General features: G+C 44.3%; 1 protein-coding gene across 12 annotated transcripts in view; it reads right to left on the reverse strand.

Annotated features, from left to right (window-relative positions):
• The window catches only part of LOC128890555 (bromodomain adjacent to zinc finger domain protein 2B-like), a 166,545-nt gene that overhangs the window by 68,581 nt on the left and 76,037 nt on the right, over positions 1 to 21,927 (reverse strand). For all 12 annotated transcript variants that reach the window (XM_054149129.1, XM_054149137.1, XM_054149133.1 and 9 more), the window contains one exon: positions 14,332 to 14,412. The gene's annotated coding sequence lies outside the window, so the exon portion shown is untranslated. The remainder of the gene's footprint in view (positions 1 to 14,331; positions 14,413 to 21,927) is intronic.

The raw sequence follows: 21,927 nt of genomic DNA on the forward strand, positions 1-21,927 counted from the left end.
AAACGAAATTCGCGAGCTACGCGGAAATCCGTCGCAATCGGATAACGCGATGGCGGGCCACGGCTCCACGCGTCATTAATTTAATTATAAAGTAATTTGCGAACCACTGACAGCTCCTTTCGCCTCCTGTTTTCGTCATTCCCTACGGCGAGACTCGGTTCGACAAATTCACGGTTCGTTTTGAAAAAGAATTGAAAAAGAAGTGAAGAAGTTTGCCAGGGGTTGGTGCACTGATAATTTTCTGAATAAAAATAAAAATGAAAAATGTCACTTTTACTTTTGGAACTTCAAACTAGACCCCCTTCGCTTTAAATAATTTCATCTAATGTAGGGATTTCCACGGTGAACAAACGGAATGGATTTAATAAATGGATCACCACAAATATTCTGAAATATGAATTACATATTATTTTCATTTAATATAATCACTACCTGAAGATTTCTGCTCTATTGAACGAATATATAAACGAATAAAATATATCTTCCTATGGATGCCATCCGATTGGAAACTAAATCGTGGACGTATCCTAGGCTCGAGGACGTCGGTTTAATTCCTTGTCAGGGCGTCGAGATTTCCAGTCGACGAACGTATATCCGCGATTCGAGAACGCTCGGGATTTCGTCTCCGATCGATCCCCAGCCTGGGTAACCGATTGCGTCACGCCGCTTGAAATATGTTCAGCCGATTATATGGATGTCGAGTGGAATCCGTTCCCAGCCGGAAGACAAAGACTCGGCCTCTCCCGATCCCTGAAAACTCGAGACCCGTGCTCAAGGCCCGTAGTGCATGTGGAACGACTTCCAACCAACCGCTCGCGACCCAGTAAAACCCATCGCGCCCTCTACCCACCGGCCGCGGGTGTATTAATAAAATATAAGGTGTTATAACGTTGAAACGCGATCCGCCAGGGAGTACGTTCCACCGCAGCGAGGAATTCTTTGATATTTTAGGGACCCAACCGCCGGATGCAGCTAGCTGGATAGAGTTGCAAACCGTTATCGATCGCGGAACTCACTTGGAGCGCTCAGAACTGGAAAAGTAACGCTAGAAGATTTTTACAGCAATTGGAGTAGCTCGATTCATTCGAAGCAGAGCTTCGTGTTTGGTCTTTAAGAGGTAATTTCTTGGTCGAAATGGTGCATTTATTTATCTAGGTTCGGACTGTGATCATTATTTGTTTTTAATAGGTATCGCGAATGAATCGTGAAACGAGTTCAGCGCATAGGTGCTTCTCCCTGCCACTGATTACTCCAGCAGCGAAGGGAGTAATCAAGTGCGCGCACACTCGACAGTTTTCAGAGTTGTTTTTCTCGATAACGGACGCCGATAATGCGAAGTCAGGATTAACGTGGATATACACCGGTGGAAGTCTAACGCGAATTCGAAAACTCGCGTGAAATGAATCATTTCTTCGCGATCGTATTACACCCGAGGTGCAATTGTTTTCCCACCGCGTCGAATATCGCGACTTTATTATGTATTATTTATAACGAGGACTTTACTGGACATTTTTTGAACAATTAGATGAACGTTGATTTTATTTCAATTTTTTTCGCTGACTTATCGCATGCTCGATCGCAAGAGTACGATAAACTCTGCACGACTGGAAAAAAAAACAAGTCGGCTTGACTTTGTAAAAGAGAGAGTGAATGAAAATGGAAAGGAGAGACTTTCGCGACGCGGCGCTTTATTTTCTTGCAATTTCTTTGAGAACTGTTGGTTTCCTAAGCGGCCCCGCTCGCGAAGTTGTTACCCTATGTACGGTACATAATATGAAGTTGGCCAAACTAATGCCGAAACTTTTGGCTCTGAATGCTGCTAGAGTTCGCGTGGCACGGTTTGCGTGGATTTCAGGCTGGATCTTCCACAGAAACTTCAACGACACGGTTAAATCACGTCAAGCCCGTGGGAGAAATTCATTTTTAGGTATTTTTACGTTCGCCAATTGATTGCTCCAGCGGAAGGTTAGAATGATAGATACCCATTTCGTTTCGTGTACCTGTCAAGTACCAGAGTAATCTTGAATTGGAAAATAAAACGGAAAACTACCAGGAAATTCATACGAAATGTGATGCAGATATGAATATTGCAAGCTTTGTGATACATTTTAATTCATAATATTCTAAAGACGGAAATCGCTTCGCATAATGTGGTGCATCGTTAAGTTCAGTGTAGGTATCATATTTTGACCTGAAAAATTGATTTCAAAATATGACCCACTGTCGTAAAATAATTACACCTCGAAAATGGGTTCGACGCGAATCGAAGCAGCTCTTGCGCAAGACCAGTCGTGATAAAGCGGAGCTACTGAACTTTCCTGTGGAAACCAGAACTCGAAATGTCACAGGATGTGTGCATTAATCGCACATCTTTGCGCAAAGAAGCCCGCGCGACGGATACAGAAATGCCAACCGCCACGGGCGAATCAAAGATCGAACCTGTATCATATTTATCCATCGCGACGTGGGCGCACGAGTAAGGAACACGCGTGTTCAGCTACATACCCACTGGATCTTAACCTTTTCAAGCTCGCAACACAATGACATGAACATTCTTCGTTATTTCGGAGCTCGAGATGCAATTTAAAGAGAAGGAAACGGATAATTTAAACCTCACTAATTATAATCAACAGAGACCGTTTCACATTTACTGCTTTGTTGAATCACGATACTCTTTTAAAAGAGTAGGTATAGAAAGTACAATTCCTCGTATGCGTTGCCAAACGTTCTTCGCGCCGGTGTGGCACGGCATAGCGATTAAGAATCACCGGCACAAGGGGACGCTCGGGGACACGGTTTGTCTGCGAAAGTCGATTCCATAACGACCTACGCCATACAAAATCGCAGCTGTCGGCTTTGCTCGCTGTCTCAGCGTCGAGTGATTACGTTTCAATGGTTTCGATGATGCTTTCGGTGATTTCGATCGAAGTCGCGCAGAAATGGCGCTGCTCTGTGCTCTGTTACTCATGATCTACTATGATTCGTAGAGTTTCGTAAAATAAATAAGCAAAAAACGTCCATAATTACCCATTTTTGGAGGGAATCGAGTTTCATCAGCGGTGATTCCTTCGGGAAACCGATCCAGCGGCGGCGCGTCGATCGAGCTCTCTCGAGTCGCATTGGTTCGCAGCGTCGCGTTTCCTCGCGCACTAGGGCCACGCACGAACGGGACAAAACGGGAGAGACAGAGGAACGGGAATATAATTCAGGCTTATCCGTCCAGCTGATACTTTCAGGCCGGTATCTCGACTTTCGTTGCGACAGATCGATACCAGAAACCGGGGTGGGACGGGCATTGTCGTTGCCCCCCTCCCCTACAACCCCAACCCCTTTGCCGTCTCCCAACCTCTCCCGGGTTGCTGACGACCGCGATGAGGGTCCTGCCACCGGCCGAGACACGTAGGATCGGTCGTCCTCGGTCTCTCTGTGACTGTGCGTCTCAGTGGCGCACCCAGAAATTTAACAAGTGGGGTGCAGCGAAAATTTCACTTTGAGAAGTCACCGTAATCCCTCAACACTTGGCGAGATAACTTCTTTGTTAGGGAAGACTGAGAGGGAAGTACTTCCAACTCGATACACGAATGAGAATGGTTAACGTAACATTTTCTTTCTCTTTTTTTGTATTTACGTGAGCGTTTTGGAGGGAAAATTCTAAAAATGTGAGTAGTTGGAAATTTGAGTAAGAATCCACAAGAATCTGGGTCGAATTTGTAACAACTCAACAATAAAAACAGTTAGGAAATTGATATTTCTAGCGAGGGAGTGCAATCCCTTTATACTCGCACCCCTTAAATGGATGCGCCACTGGTGGCCTCTCTGTATGCGACTATGCCCTTCACAGGCCTCTGTGCGCGTGAACGGGGGTTTCAGCGTGCAACGGCGAACAAAAACAACCGATGTTCGACAAACTCGATCCGGGTGGGGTTTAAGGCTTCTAAACGCCGTTTTGAGCACGTCCACCGGAACGAGCGTATTCTCTACGCCGCGCACAGTATCTGGCTTTCGTATCGTCATGAAATTGGAGGCCGGCACAGCGATCGATACCTATACCAGTCGGATACGCCAGAAACGATTCTTAACGCGCCTCGATATGGGAATTCAATCTGCCAGGAGTCTGGCCACTTTCCTCTGGAAGCTCGTTTATCCGTTCGACGGCCGCTACCGTCGCTGTGGTCGTGCGGAATCAACCCTTAAACGAGGGGACTCCATTTGGAACAAAACTGGCTGTGCGGTTGCGGATATTCCTAGATTACTGTGTCAATATCTCCACAATCCTTTTCAAGATTTAAACAAAATTTTATGGCTCGGATTGCTCGTGTATGTACCATAGCATGTTTCATGATCTTCTGGTGGGGTACTCCTGAGGTGTTGAACAAAACAGGGATTAATAAGAATCCTGTGTTTAAGGATAGTCTCAATGAATAATATGGCACAACCCTCTTAGACGGGACTCAACGTAACCTCCTGATTTCTTCAAGCTATAAACAACACAATGTCCATGTAGTTAACACGGTAAATCACTCCCTAATCGATTACCTTCCTCTGGATTTCATATTCAAATAGAATACTGCCTGCAATGTCCAGCCTCGACTTCAGTGTCTCACAAGTCGAATGCACGACGAGGCACAAAGAAATATGCGTTACTCTCGTCGCGTCGATAAATAATAAAATAAGTCGGCGTACAGGAAAGTCACGGGTCGAGGGGTCAATCCGACACTCCGAGATATAGTTATTAAGCGCAATTAGATCCAACGCAGCGAAACGATTCTTGACGCGGTCTGGCCGTCGATTATTAAGCTATCGGGTCGGTGGTTCGCAACTGCATAAACAACGATTGCATAAAAATACCGTGGAAACGCCATAGAGCGTGCTCGAACTGTGTCAACTGGCCACGCATCGTCGAGGAAACACGCTGTACCGATGCGCTCCGTTGCACCCGATGCACACATGTCCCACGGGGGCGAAAATTGTCCAAACATTAGGGTAGCCCTGAGAATGTCGTCTACATCGATCACATCTTGCTTCCTGAGCATTTATCAACCACCCAAAGTATGTTCTTTTGGACTTTTAGAATTGAACACATATTTTACATTTTGAAGATACGTTCGTATATTATTGGATACTTTTTAAGAAAATTTGAAACAACGTGGAAATAACCAGACTCGACATAATAGATTGTCCTACTCGTACATTACTAAATATATCCACGGGACTAATATCCTGCAATTAAACTAAAAATTGACATTTTGGAACGTCCAATATTTCCTGGGACACCTGACGGAGTACACCAGCGGGCAAAATTGCTCGAAAATCTTGTTGGAACAACAAATCGCGTCCCACGCTGGGAAAACTCGATACTCGATACCTATACGCTAGATACGTGTGTAGGATAACACGGACACGCTCGAACCGAATATGGCAAGACGATTTTTAATACGTTCGAAAGCATCGACAGAGTTCAATTAAACATAGTGGCGTATCGAGTGGTCGGGTTCGGGTCATTGGGGGAAAAAAAACTCCGCTAGAACTGGAAAGGTTAAACTTGAGTCGATAGTCAGGCGTCGACTCGCTTTTATCCTGCCACGATCGTTTCCCGCTTATACCACTTATGCATAACGACTGTCCGTCGATTCCTCGTCGGATACAAAGTAAGAATCTTAACGTTCGCGAGAGGTTCTCCATGCAAATGTCGACCAGACTCTAAAGAAATATGACTGAAGGTACCATTCTTCGTCTAAGGTTTCTCTGGAGGATCGAAACATTATAAACGCCCGATGTGCGATTCGTTTGTAGCACTGAAAACCTCACGGGGATCTCCCATTTGCGGTGCGAAAATATTTTGGAAAGAGACATTAGACGACCCATAAAAAGACGAGACACTGCGAGTGGAGCAGAGGTGAGAAAAACTTTACATGCTCTAGCAATTCAAGTTCAAAATTTAAATTTAATAATATTGAAAAACAGAGTACCATTCCTCCCTTTTAATGAACAGAATATATATAGATTTCATTTTTCAAAAGTGCAGCTGCACTCCGCCTGGATCATTGCACCTTCAAAAAACAGACGGGGTCACGGGAGAATCTTAACTCCGGCACATGGAAACGTATTATTTTCGTATCCGCAAGAGGTAACTACGCGCGATGCATGATTTAAGCGTATCGAGCAAAAATACTCGAGTAATATTTGGGTTAATGCGAGAGATCAGAAATATTTCGTGCGACGGGGATCAGCGACCTAACGACGTTGATCGTGTCGGTGCATTATCGGCCACGTCGTCCGGATGCAGCTCCAGAGGTCAAAGAACCCTGGACACGTTTCCGTCGCCGCTGGTCCAGCTACGTGCAAGTTCCAGGTGCGCAGACAACGACGACGGGATCGTGAATATTCGCATCGCGCGATATCAGAGGCAAGTCGAGCGTTCGCTCTGTCAAACTGCCACTCGCGGTGAGACGTGGAAAAACTATTTTCACGCTGCCTCCCAGGAGGATCGATACGAACGAGCCCCTTCGTTGCTCGCCCGACACGACTCTGCCTGCCTCTGCTGTATTTTTAATTCGTTCCACTAATTTGTCGCTGCCGCCAGCTACTCGAGAGCGCCGCTCCCCGACCGGCGTGTATCAAAATATCAAGCGTCCGTGGAAATACCGCGAATAAATTAGAGAATTCGACCGTTCCAACCGCCGCGCGGATGATTGCGTCAGATCCTACCGTTTGGACGAGATCTACCTGGGATTGGCAGAAGGAAACTTTGGAACGACAGGAAATTATGGTAGACATCGCGTCGGTGGAGTGAAAATATGCGTTTTTGAAATGGAAGAGGGATGCATGGACACTATTATGAATTTTAGAAAAGGGTGAATTTCGCAGTTGTCACATTGTGCTTGACAGGCACGTTCGTGTTTAAAATTTCTTCTGAATTTTTTACTATTGTTCCATGAATTTTTTAAAAGTGTGTATTTTCAGTTGCTCTTCGTTGGACGAATTTATAATTTCTTTGTTTCGAGACCGGAACGAATATTATTTTATTTCCGAAAAAAGAATTATTTCTCTGATATTAATACACTCATGAATGAATTTACACTCGTTTACATAAACGTCAAGAATATTGCTCCGTTTTTCAATAAGTCTCAGAGGAGGACCAAACAGAAAAATACTTCCTAAAAATATTAAATTTCTGATTCGTTTGGATATGTATCCACAGTCCTCTGTCCTACTGTGTACTTCCAAAACACCTGTGTATTTAGATATACTATCTAGACTCCAAAGCTGAAGACTCTTTCTTTTGCAGCGAACGATTCGAACGCATCTACAAGGGACGTCGCGTTCTGGAAGGAATCGAGAATCCCCGATGGGGAAAAAAGAAACGTTCCGACGTATCGTGAAACGAGCTGGTCGTTGGTGGAAGGAGCGAGTGCATTCCCCTTGAAAGTCGCGGGCCTCGTGGTGCTCAGGGTGCTCAAGCACGGCCCTGCTCCTCCGTCTCCGTCCGCTTCCTTCTTCGTCTCTTTCGTTTCTTCGGTCAGCGGTTAGCTAGCGTTACCGGTTGGTAGTGATGGGACAGAGCAGTGATCGTCAACCCTGAAGAGGTTAGGCAGAAACCTATCAAAGATCGTTCGCTTGTACCGTGTACACAATTACTGGTAGTAGAACAAAAATCTGGTATGGAAGTTCGTCCTTCTGGGACATATTTGACCCGAGGGTCTTAGGTTCAGTGACTCGAGTTCACAAATAGAAACACCTGGTCTCACCCTTATCGCGTATATCATAAATGTACAGATAGATGTCTCTTCTTTTTGCATTCATTTTGGAGTAATTCGCAAAAGTGCAACACGAAAATCCGTCATGAAACGATCCACTCTGTTCCTCTGGCGGGTCACATTTGACCCGCCATCCGCAGCTACCGTCCCAACTTCTCCGATTCCTCGTCAAACTATCCTCCTTATCGCTCCATTTCGCTATCATTATTCGAGCCTTGGTCGACGCGATTGACTCGAATTCGCCCGACGCACGCATTGAACTTGATCCCATCTCTACCGGTTGGCAGTTAGCAAAGCGGCGCGCGGTCGTATAAAGAGTCCCCTGCAGAAAACGAAGCGGCGGTTAATCGTGTGTTCGCCCCAGCGCGCGTGCACAACTGCACACGCAGAAGCGATACGATGGTCCAAGGCGTACATATTCGCGTGCACCGTTTATACGCGTCGTGCGTGTCCGCTCCGAGTCTCTATCCGCCGGTTCGCGTCCCACCCGTTCCTTCCTCTCTCGTTTTATCTTATCCCCAACCTCTCTCGCCGTCTGGCCGGTTCTTTCGTTCCTCGCAGGTCCATGTTCCACGAATCGAATTCGCAGAGAACACCTATCTTCGGCGAAATTAAGCGTGGCAGTCCGTGACCCACATAGAGGCCATGGTACAACGGCATTGGGTGTGACGCTTAGAGAACAGACAGTGAATCGAGGATTTGGGTTGAAATTGGTAAAGTGGTTGATTTCTGGGGACGATCGATGGTGAGGAAACCAAATTCGGTGGTTGTAAGTAGGAGTCGGATCGTAGGTGGAATTGGAGTACTTTCGATGTCTTCCTAAGTTGCAATGCATTTTTCTAATAATTTCTCTATTGCTCTATCAGAGCAGTCTTCCAACGTGTAGAAGGTCACGTATCTTTTTCCTCCGATACAGATGGAAGCTTCCCTATGAACGGCGCTTTAGACACGCGTGTGCACAAAGCAGCGTGCCGATATCTCTGCGCTGGTGAGCCAAGCCCAGCGTCCAAGGTGCGTCACGCTCGGAAATATGCGTGCCTTCCGCCTCACCCTTCGATGCTGCAGTTGCACCGCAGCCAATTCGAAGCAAATGCACTCGCTCGACTGACTAGGTGACTACTAGATCGCCGTCAGGCCTCGAATTAACTACACGAGGAAGAAAAATCATCGAACATCGCTGCTCTCAGAAGGGGAACTGAACGAGAGGATGACGAACGGAAACGTACGACGTCACTCTTATCGTCGGTCTAGATACTCGGTATCTCCTCTACATCTGTCTTATCGCGTTTCAAAACGTTGCTGAAAGTACTTCGAGGCACGGCGTGGCACAAATTTAGTGGAATAGGTTGGGGAAGAGCTGGATGACTGGATTTCTAGAGTAACTGCGGTTGTGTATGGCGTGAGGACGAAGGACATACTCGAGACATCCGTCAGGAAACCATTGGGGTTGATAAGGTAGCTTGTGTGGGTCTAATGGCGCGTGTGTGCAGAAGTTTAATCTTTCACCTGGATGTTTAAATGATTCCTGTGCAAGCTTTTTAGACAGTAATTACTTAGAGTTCCCTGCACTGCGGGACTCCTCTGCATGGTTAAAAGATTTATCATATTCAGTTTCGGTGAAAAATATATTAGTCAGTAACTCGGCATTGCTTCTACTTATAATTTTCAAACTATACATTTATCAACAAAGTGTAACAGAATATATTAACCGAGGAGGACCCACAATTGGCTTGAAGCCAATGGCTAAAAGGACAACATGCGCGGATATCCACCAACTAAACAATTTTTCTTTACAACAATATGGCATTAACTTCCATCTACTTATATGGCCATCACCATATATCGACAATAGAATGCCTCGGAAAAAAGAACTGCCACCGGAGTGGGCAGAAAATTAATGTCACACATTTACGCATGACGTGGCAGTCGTCGTGTAACGCACACCCGGATAATTTTCAATATTTCGCGTTCCTCCCGTGCCGGTGCCGGTTTCCCCTGTCTGTTGAGGTTTCGCTTCCACCTCGTTCGATCTTTTATCCGGGCCCAGTGGCGAATTCATTCACGACCGTGTCGAGTGCCCGGTATCATGCGCGAGAGGCACGTTCGGCGACGAGGACGCCGAATAAATGTTACCCAATGGAGCCTGATCGATCTTTTCTTCGGCTCTTCTGCCATCCCTGTGCTACCCCCGCCCACGTAGCTCGTTCTACCCCCGCCCCCCCCCCCCCGGCCCCCCGGCACCGTAATTCGTATTCTACGGCAGTTGTATCCCGGGATCGCCCGCAGCTCCCAGAGCAGCAGCCAGCTCTGTGTTTGCCGGCACGTCGGATAGTTAGTCGATGATGTCGGACGACTAATGCGCCGTAGGAAGTATCGACGTATCTCTCCCAGCAGTAGCGAGCCCCTTGCACGTGTTCCACCCTTCTCGCAATTTTAGAACCCGATGGCCGCCGCCGCTGTGGCGTTACAGTGTCGCCCACTAGCATCTATATCTCGAGATCCGACGATGAAACCGCTATGCGCGCTCCGATTGGGGTGGAACACCGGGCTTTGTCTCCACGTCGTTCACCAGACGACTGAACGCGACGCAACCCCGGATTGCACGAGTTCCAGGCTGGTTTCAGGGATGAAGAGCGCGTACGCGAGCAACGGTGACGCTTTCCTTGAAAAATTGGGTAGTTGGTTGATTCTCGGTTCTGGGGGAAATTTGTTTTTAGGGGGAGTAGTAAGCAAAGTGATCGATAATTTTATTGTTTAGTTTGTACACTCTTTGGAGACAAGATGTATATATTTCCCGCGTTTCTACTCATTTTCTTTGCGTTTTACTTCGCGACAAAATTTTGACAGAGGTCTTAGTACCCCGTTTTTCCATGCCAAAATATTCAAAGATGCCTTTGAATTTTTCTTAAAAATTGGCACGAGCTTTTTGAACAACCCAATACGTCTAGTCGTGAAGGTCCCTTAAACAACATTATCTTCCACCTTTAATTATAATTATGTCTATTTTCATTTAAAATAAAAGTATAACTCTTATTAAAACCAAAATCTTAAACCCTCTTTTAAAAAACCCTCTATAAAGTAATAACGTATATCCTTGTAAACATACATGGTGTGACAATTAAATTGAAATGAAAAGTACCCACACGTTGTACAACAATCAACAATCAATACTCGTGTACGAACTTTATGGGTACGATACTGGCTCGTCTTTTGAAGAACTAGTATCAATCATCGATGACCGTGTCCAGCATCACTCGAGGCAATAATACCATCGTCGGATTTCTCGCTCAACTTTCCGGTCGTCATCTGTCCATGATGGAACCGATCCGACCTTTTCAGCGTCGCGCATAGATTTATTGCACCGGAATGACAGATCGTCGGATAACGGAGGAGTCTCGCGACAAGCGAAGCATTTCGTCGATTCGACGGCAAATCGATACCCGCGTTTCCGAAAGATTCTAAAACGGATAACCCGTGAAAGCTCGCTGACTCGTAATAGGTATCCTCCGCGGCCAGGTGCGAGGACGACGAATTAATTAATGGGATCGGGTGACCGTAATTAAGCTTAATTAGCCTGACCCGTTGCTAACTGTGTTTATGCAACGGCAAAGTAGCGGGACGAACCAATACGTCGATCCAGCATTATCGACACGGCGTATCGATGAGCAACGACCTTGATTAACGCGGAACAAATTAAAAATCGCGCCATTTCGACGCGACGATCCTGTTTGCGACTCATGCAAGTGTGCGAGACCTGTGTTTTTATTTTATTTTATTTTACTTTTTCTGAGAAAAATACGTCTGCTTATGCTACATGGTTTCCACGCCCATTCCACGAGGAAACATCCGCAATATCCCGCCAGAGGAAAGGCTTCCGACGACCGCGGAGTCCCTGGAGTTTTGGCAACGAAAAACCGTCGACGCTATCGACCACCGACTCGGTTCGATATTTGGGACGAGGCTGACCGCCGTCTGCCAAATTCTTTCTTCCTCGAGCTCCGACTGAACCCCGCCATAGCCGGAGGACCCCAGAAGTCGTTCAAAAATCGCGTGGCTACTCGCTATTCCACTTCGAGGGGCAAACCCGTTTCTCTAAGGACAGGAAAGAGCTCTGTGCTGTCTTCAGCCGAACTCGAAGCTTCCACTTGAAAATGTAAACCATCAAATATGTACGCAAGAAATACTAGACTCATTTTCTATAGGAAAGGGTCTAGCAAGATAAGGCAATAGGCAATCGGTCCACACCACAATTTTCATTGCTATTAGGTGCCATGTGTAACACCTACGAAAAAAATCAGGAATGATGATCGGTTATTCAGCTGACACGTGTACAAACTTCAGAACGGTCGGAGTCCTGGAACATGGTTTAATAATTAAAAAGAAACAAAAATCCCATGCGTTACGCTCCGTGCAATGTGCCGAAGTAGAATGAGATAATGGTCAGACACGCTACGCGTATCGTTACAGCTATGCATACGACAAGGAGGAAACCAGTTTCAACAATTTTGTAATTGATATCATACAATTTTCCTTAAAAGTATTCTATTTATTATTTCGTAAGCGATATCTAAATATTATTTACAAACACGCGCTGTGCGTCGCTCGATAGATTGTAACTTAGTTGTAAATACTTAAAAAGAAACAAAACTGGCGATATGAAACGAACTAAATGTCACGTGAAGGTCAACATATTGAACCTCGATAGATTTATTTCTTATAAGCTATTAGACTGTGTAGTGAAAATATGCAGTTCCTGTCGTAACGACGCGCCTAGTGTGTCTGACCATTATCTCATTCAACTTCAGCCCATTGCACGGAGCGTAACGCATGGGATTTTTGTTTCTTTTTAATTATTTAACCATGTTTCAGGACTCTGACCGTTCTGAAACTTTTACATGTGTCAGCTAAATAACCGATCATCATTCCTGATTTTTTTGGTAGGTGTCACTCACGGCACATAATAGCAATGAAAATTGGATTGGGAGCCGATTGCCTATCCTTATCCTGCTAGATCCTTTCCTTATCTGCCCTTTTAACACGTTAACTGCCAGACAAACATTCTTGACAATTTCTGTTAGGATTAAAAACTATACAACCAAACATATATCGTGGTATCTATTTTTGTAATATCATCAGAATTTATGAATTTCATTCAAATTTATTTTCTTTGATGCTTAACTCTCAGAATTAATCTGTTTAGTTCATCAGTGAAAAGCATCGTCACCCATGTATGAGCGACGTGGCAATCAACGTGTTGACTGTGACTATGCTCGCAGCAAACTCAGTAGCCTTTGACACATCTCAAAAACTAACTTTTCACACCTGTTGGAGATTTTTAGAAAAATTCAACCAGCACCCATGGGATACTTTCTTGTAATTTATGACGATAAAAGAGTTTCATTTAATTACATTTATAACTACTACGAAGGAAGCTGCATCCAGTGGCTAATATTTCCGAGGTAAACGAAATGGATCTCCGGTCCGTTGACGCTTCGGCTACGTTTCGGTTCTCCCGTGGCTGCTCGCTGGCTATCGATCGCCAGAACGAGCCCTTCTAACTTATTCAAGGTATCCCGATTCCCCGTCGATGATGTCTATTCTATTCGCGGCTCGATGCCGCGAATACTATCCATCCGGTCGTAATGGAAATAGAATGCTACCCGAATGGCATGTGACAGTCCTCTAATCGAATGGAAATGCCGAATTAGACCGTCCGTGTATTCGGCCCCATTAGAAGATTTTATTCGATTGGTCGTTAGTCGGCCCTTCCATTGGAACACCGCCTGAATCATTTACGGCTTCGAATATATCCGGTTTCCTCTGGTTAGGAGCTTCGACCACCTATTGCGTGAATTTTACTTTATTTTCTGGAGAAGAAATTATTCTTAGCTCAAGTCGTTGCACTTGAAGCTCTATGCATTTCAGACGGAATCAGGGTGTATTTATTGCAAAGCAAATCGAAAAGAATTAGTGAAACTCAGAGTTACACGGAACGATTAGGGTACAAATTGGGCCCTTCGGGGAGCAACCGATTGTTCGAGGCGCGGGATCGTTGCGTAAGCACGTAAACAGCGGCGTTTTAGCGCGAGTGACCACCAAGAATTATTTTGGGAAAAGCCACGGCTGTTTACCTCGCCAGGACCGCCTCAGAATTCACGAGCAAAGCAATCTTCTCGTAAGCAAGAGACTAGAGGCATTAATGTTTTAAAAATTATGAACGATCGGGATTGGTACCCAAGAATTGCTCGATTATTCTCAGCTGGCAGAATGTTTCGTCTTTCATCAGAGTCCCCTCGAAGAATATGATCGCCTTTCCGTCTATGCATATTATTTATTAACTGCAACTTAATCTGTATCGCGATTTTCTATTCTTTAAATAGAGACTGAGCGAAATTTTATTTGAATAACTTATGTCGAATTGAACCAACGTGACACGTCAGAAGTTATCCATTTGTGAGGTGTTTTCGGTTAAACGGATATTTAAGAAGTTTCGTTTAAAACGGAAGAGTATTTCATTATGCAATTAGAATTATCATAACTAGAATCTCCTATCTTTTGATCGATGGACGCTTACCTTGAAGGAAGATCACATACTTTTCCCGGTTAACCACGAGTGGACACATCAGACATCCTTCCGATTTACAGACTGGAGAACCTGCACGAAAGATAATTAAATTAACATATTAAAAGTATTAAGATATTATGTGAAAAAAACTTAACAATTTTTAGTCCCCTAAAGTAATGCCCAGCCTATTAAACAATTAGAAACCATACTAATAACGATAATCGTGAAATAGACAGGGTCATTTTTCCAAATTTAATCCTTCGTAATAGCTTGTCTCTACAATCAGACGAAAATTATTAATGTGGCTCTTGTTATTATAATTTGATGTGAAACAAAAATATACGCGAACCACGATGCTGAAAATGTTTTTTGTAGCGAAGCAATCTCGATGAAAAATATGAAAATTGTTGTGTATTGTGAGAATACATTCCCGTTCGTCCAGCCCCTCAAAAAGTACAACACATTAAAATTTGAATATTTTTGGTAATAGTAATAACACGAACGACAGAAATAAACGAAGCCGGCGATGTCATTCGTACGGATGAGTTTCACTGGTTGCGATCGCATCGGTCCCCGCTACGCAGACGCTGATAATTGATAGCGTCGAACGATATCATTAGGCGTGCACAACCAGGAAGAAATTAGCACGTGAAACGACGAGCCCGATACTTACAAGCCCGATGCAGACTCGGTGGCACGGCGTGCCACGAAACTGCGCGCGCGTTCCTGGCTCTCGTTTTGAATAATCGCACCCCTCTCCCCTGCCCGAGCCCCACGAAGTCTTTTCCAGCACGGTAGGAACGCGAACCGCGGAGGAAGTCGATAAAACCGTGATATCCTTTGCACACAATACGAAAGAAGGAGGAGGGGGCATAAAACAGGGACCCCGGAGAGCCCCGTAATTACAAAAGTCGCCGCGCCGTATTATTATGCACTTAAATCTACCTGACTTATAATAAATTAGAATACATTACAACAAAGTATGAAATTGGGAAACCGTATGGACGAGTGACGTGTTTCGAGCACGACTCGTATATATCTGGATAGCCGGCTTTTATCGATCTTATCAAAACTGCATTCGGAGCACCGAGTTTCTCTTTCGCTCCTCCGACGGAGCGAGCAGGGCCGTGGTAAAAACCGTATTATCGATCATTCCTAGTGGCAATTTGCATGCTCAACGACCAGCTTTTGCCCTCCCTCCAGCTCCCCTGGGTCGACACTGACGTGCGTGCATCATCGAATCCTCATCAACGACGGCATCTCGTCGACTCGAGTCGAGTCGAGTCTTGCGGAGATGCGACCAGTTTTTGCCAACTGGTAACAGCTAACAGCGAGTGGCACGGTTTCGCGTCTAACTACCAGTATTACATACTGGCGACCCAGGCCATTACACGCGAGCATTCTCGATTGCTCGGCTGGGAGCGTCTTCCAACGCGGAAGTCGACGTTCGAGGCAGCCAGACCGCGATACCCATTCTACGCTCGACGACGAACATGATGAAACCTGGAGTTTTGGTGTTCATCAAAATCGGTGCCAAATTATGCGATTAACCACTGTGATGGTTATAGAAATCAGGTATTTAATTCTGTAAATATGATCTGTCGTATGGGATACGTCCATAGAGTTGAGACTCAGTGGGTCAGTGATTAGTGATGGCCCTTAAGAGTCTTGAAATTCAAAATTTTTCGACGGAAAAGAAAATTTGTCACTAACACGAGGAAAAAAACTGGCCACTGAATTTTTAATACGTTGACTGCCAGACTAATAATCATGAAAATTCCTACGAGGAATTTTGTTTCTGTATAATTATTCCTCAGCGAAAATCCTTGTCACCCATATGTGGGTGTCGTGCCAGTCAACGCGTTGACGTACTATGTGTCACTGAAATATTTATTCAAGGCATCCATGGATTTTCCTCTTAGAGTGTAATATTGATAGCTCTAAAAAATAATATTTAATCCCCTGCGCACTAATAAAGGCATACACCGACGATAATACTCTCATTGAGTTTCGTACCGGAATATATACGGGAGAGCCCCGCGGATCGATGATCGCTTTACGCGGATATTTTTGTCGCGCATTGCTGGTTCCAGCTTGTACGCTTCCACTGCGGCGTTTTTATCATTGTCACCGGTTTCCTTCCTTCGTTTGTCTCGAGCTGGCTGGTATCGACTACTGCACAGTTAGTTGGAGAGCTACGATTCCTTTTTTCTCCCATTTCAGTGAACGGGAATGACCCCTTGTGGACGTGATAGCGGAATTGGACATCGACTAAATTTTTATTAGAGTAGACTTTTGCTTAATTATTACGATCCACCGTTCACTGGACATTGGAAACATACTCCCAAATTATCCGTACGGCTGATTTATATTATTTAACTGAAAAGGGTTCTACAAATAGGCGATGGAAACATCGTGGTAATAAATAAAAGACGTATCTGAGATATCTGAGAGATATTAACTAGAATAATTGTTATTTTATAACACTCCTAATGACGGTAACGTTACATGTAAATTTGGAATTATTACAACCAAGACAGAGGCCACGTTGCAGATGAGAATAATTTAAAATCGTGGAATAACTTAAATATGGTGTTCTTATAATACGACTCAGGAATATATTGTAATAATAAATATGTATAGGTCCCCGAATGATTCGACTTTAAGCTTTCAGGAAAAGTCTCGACAAAAACGCTTTTGTACGGTGCTGTACTTCGGCGAGATAACAATTCTAGTAAACGTTGGTTTGCTGATACGAATTCACTGAAGTACGCAAATCTTCCCTGTCGCTGAGGGGATAAGTTCGTCTCTTCGGTCGAGAAGTCCACTTCAGACACTTCCAGCAACGTCCAACTTCAGAAGGCTGTAACACGGGAAGAAAGCACCTGCACACCTATATTTATAAGACACTTTCTCTTCGCTGCAACGAGTGGGGCGTAATTTGGTAATTTACTCGCGTGACAGCTTACACGGCGAGATTAGAATTATGATCGAAGACCAAACTGTCTGGAATATGTGTCTCGATGCCGCGGAACAAGATCGCATTATTCAAATTATTATAAACAAGATAATAGTATCAATTCTTTGACTTCTACGCGCTGCATAAATATGATACTTTGCCGCCTTTTTTTTGTATCAATTATGGTCGCTGTCCCATGATACCACGGAAATTTTCCTATCGTGACAATCACTAAAATATGTTTGGATTAATCGGTCCTTTAACCGCGTGTCAATAACAGCCAGTGGAACAAGATCATACTATTAAGACCACGATTACCAACGCTCTAATTAGCGTATTTGATAGTTGGCGACTTTTTCCATGTACACAATCATAATCGGTGTCATATATTACCGCGGAAGCAAGTAGCAATATGTTATGAATGTTTTACCTCAATCTAAACGTGAATGAAAAGTCGTTGGCAGTCAGCCGTGACCGACGCCGCTGCGAATGCGTCGACTTGGACGATTAGAGAACTGGCCGCTTTTTACGAGGTACAGCCTCTGACATAATCGCCGCCTTCCGTCATGGCATCTATCTAACCCTGATACGAGCGTTTAACGACGACGAATAATATGTATTGCCCGCCGAGATAAACCAAACAATGTAAATTGATCGCGGCGCATGCAAGCATTCCTCAATCTTTATTTAATTATTTGATTGTTGGTGTCAACTCTTTCTTTGGAACAATAATGTAAATGTAGGCTTTCTAGCTATGCTCGTAGTTGAAAGTATTGTTAAATTTGGAAAAGATTCAAAGTTCCAATACATGTATTCGTCTTCGTTTCGATCCCTCTAAATCTGAAGAATGAAGAAAATATGGAAATTGGTTACCAGTGGATTCTCAAGCACGGCCAGACTCGGGTAAATATATTTACAAAATGCTAGAATATTAGGAACTCGCGACCTGGCACTTTTAGGACGAGAAAATGATTTTAACCCTTTGACTTTGGCACGCTTTAAGCTGAAAGCGCTCACGGCGCACGTAACGAGACAGTTTCTATCCAACGCTGGGTTACGGAACGTTCTTGCGAAGCAAAAAGCGTTTACGACACAAATAACGTTCCTTTGAAGGTTTTTCTTCGTAAACTGGATCGGAGTAGTTCGTTACAAAAATAAATTTATGGAATATAATCCGTAGGCGAATATCCACGCTCTTTCGACTGCTTTCAGAAGACGTGTATGCACAGTCGAAAGGTTTTTGAAAATGCCCATTATCGTTTGTGTTTGTTTAACTTCTTAACCAACGTAAGATTCAACGTACGACAATAGGCGTTGAATAAAAATCAAGCTCCAGTTTCGCAACCGATTTGCATAAAAATTGGTAGCAAACGGGAAACCCGAGATAAAGCATTCGCAGTGTCACGATTTTGGCACCAATTTCCCCAGCTAGAGCTAAGGTTGGCCGACGTCTGCCAGCAGGAAGTTCCCAGAGAGTTTCTATCGCAGGAATAGAAACTGCAGAGACAAAAAAACTCGCGAACGTCAATAATTTTCACAGGAACAAGTTTCCCAACGTCGGACAGTCGCATTTCTGCGCGATTTACCGCCGACTTGGTGCAGCGTATAGCAATTCCGCGCGAAAATATTCGAATTCCTGGTCTTCGAAGCCTGAAGAACACCTCGGTCGGGAGACAGTCTCCGAAGATTTTCCACAAATTTCAGTTCGTAGTAATGAAACATTTCTTACCATAAAGGGAGATGTTCTGAATTAATAGTAATTCATTCCATGATCCAAACACTGATCTTTACTCTAACATTAAAACTTTTCACTCGTGACTCTCGTTTAATGGTTTCTCGATAAGATATTGCAAGAGATATATCAATGATCTACAAAAAATGAAGAATTCTCACGAATTAAGAAGAGAATCTTCCCAATTTTTGTGCATATCAAATCCGTTACGACACAAATATTCATAGAAAAAATTACGGTTGAGCTCTCTTCAGGAATTTTATCTTCGACTCGTTATCGGTGCTGCTCGAGTAAATAGACTCGGCCATCTCTGGCGACGAAAATTGGTGTTTGTCGCGACGTTCGGTTATAGGAACGTTCGTGGTCGCGATTTTAAAGGGGCATGACGTCAGTGATCCGGCGTGGGTCGACCTCTCTCTTTCTCTGGCTCGGTTCGATCGGGGAACGAGGACTGGGCTGGCAAAGCCTCCGGGCAGCTGTCGCCTCGCGATCCTTTCCATATAACGATCTTTCCTACGGTCTCGACATTTTTCATATAGCCCTGTCGACTTTCTACCCAACTGGGAGCCAGTCGAAAGAGGAACGACACGCCGTGGCCGTGGCGTAACGAATTTAGTCGAGCGCATCTCGTGTTCCCTGCAGCGCGACCAGAACCAGACGCACGGCCTCGAATCCCCATGATATTTTGATTAGACCGATCCTAGTACCGCTGGACGCTATTCGACCCATCTACGGAACGGCGTTGGGTAAGAGCTGTTCGAAATATGTGGGGAGAAGTTGAGGAATAAATTTTGTGAACCGCGACACTTGTACAATTGGAGTATGAGAGAGACATAAAAATATAGTGAATCATGTAGTGGCAGATAATGAAATACATGAGTATAAATTATTAGGTGATACGTTTGATGCAAAATGATAATCTGAGTGACTATGAAAGAGGCTTAAGACATATTTTTTATTGTCTACATCTAGGTAGACCTTTCATTTAAGAAAGGATAGACAGGAAAGTTTATTTTATTAACTACTTTTCTACAAAGATATAAATGAAGAATTCTTTAAAATTTTTACCTACGTTCACCTACGAATGCATACTCAACTACACGCAAAAAAAAAAAACATTAATATTCGAGTCACAGCAGGTCTACCTCGATTACTGCACGGCTCTCCTTCCCAATACTTGCACTAATCGAGGTTTCGCTGTACACTCGACTCGTACTCGTCGCGCACGTCGATATAATCGACCAGGCGAAGACGCTGCGTGTAAATCGTCGCTGCGAGGCGAACACACACGCCAGTCGATCGCGCGATGCTTTTGAATAATTACGCGGGTTGCACAACGCGACTTGGAAATATCGCGTAGAGTCGCTGGAATCGTGATCGCGCCGCTCCGTACGCGGCACGATGAAATAAGCGAGTCCACGTCGCCCACGTAGTTGGTGGGAATCAATAAGTTCCTGAACTTCCAGGAATAAATCGTCCGTGTGTACAAGACGACTCAAAAGTGGTAGCTGACGGACAGGAATTTCCGGAAATCCTGGCAAACATGCGTCGTCGTTACCAGAGAATTAAAGGGGGACCTTTCCGAAGCCTGATGCGACGCACTTGCAGACCTTGCAGAATGTTTTCACTGTGCTTGGTATTTGTGAGTTTAATTTATTGCCGATTCTTTCAAGCACCGTTAGCATAAGTAGACTCGATTTAACTTGTTATCTTCAGGTTTTTTTTAGTGAGAAGGAATGCTGAATTTCGTCACTTTAGTATAGTCGAGGAGTTTCTAAAATTGAAGAGTGCTTAATAAAATTTTCGGTGAGTCTATCAAATTTGTGAGTTTAATTTATTACTGATTCTTTCAAGCGCTGTTAGCATAAGTAGACTCGATTTAACTTGTTATCTTCATGTTTTTTTTTATTGAGAAGAAAAGCTGAACTTCGTCACTGTAGTATAGTCAAAGAATTTTTTAAATTGAAGGACGTTTAATAAAATGTTCGAAAAGTCCACTAAATTAATCGCAATCAAAATTCCTCTCGTGTTCGATATTCGCGGATTTTGTATTCATAGATTCTTTTTAATTTCCTCTCCCTCGGTCCAACCTATACAAGTTGGATTTGTCTTGGAGAAACTTTATAGCCTCCACGAGGACTTCGATCGCGAGAATCTTCAGATCCTGCCAAGGTCTAAAGGTATTTCAGCCTGCGTCAAAGGATACTCGATCCCCAGCCGTGGAGAGGGTCCATCCAATGAAGGGCGTTAATTCAACAGCTGGAGACACCTCATCGAGCGACAGAGTCAAACATTTCACGGGGCCGAGAGTTATTATTTCAGCTGAGAGCGAGGAGGTGCTCGAAGACGGGAAATCTACAAAGGAGAGCACGGTGGAAGCGCGATTAAACCGCCCAGACCCATTTTCTTTTCTCTTCTGGCCGCGAATCGATTACTGGCTGAAAGGCGCCATTCAGAAGCGATTCGTCGTTGACTTCGTCTTCGAGAGCTGGCCACTAGGCGTGACGCGGACTCGTCGGAGCGAGTCGTCCTGGTCTTCTGTCAAGGAAAGACCGCTAAACCAGGGGGAAGGGGTCCATCCGTCGCTTTCGCCCTCCGTCATTTATTTCCAAATATTCCTTGCATGGGAAGTACGATTATCATGCAGGCAAAGACTTCTAATAAAAACTAAAGTAAAACAATAATAATAATTGTGGAAACAAATTGATTTATTTGTGCGTTTACTTGGGCGTGTACACGCTTGCAGAAATCATGAATGAGTTCAATTTTTATTTTCAACAACCAAGCGAATCTCCTAATAACAAATAGCCAACAGCTCTCGATGCACTTCAATGGAAATTAAAATCTGAATTGTACGAATACTACGCTTCGCGTTGAAGGAATGCAAGTTTATCTCGAGAGCCTGTTCAATGGA

The sequence above is a fragment of the Hylaeus anthracinus genome, unplaced genomic scaffold (assembly GCF_026225885.1).
Source record: "Hylaeus anthracinus isolate JK02 unplaced genomic scaffold, UHH_iyHylAnth1.0_haploid 12001, whole genome shotgun sequence".
Classification (NCBI taxonomy): Eukaryota; Metazoa; Arthropoda; class Insecta; order Hymenoptera; family Colletidae; genus Hylaeus; species Hylaeus anthracinus.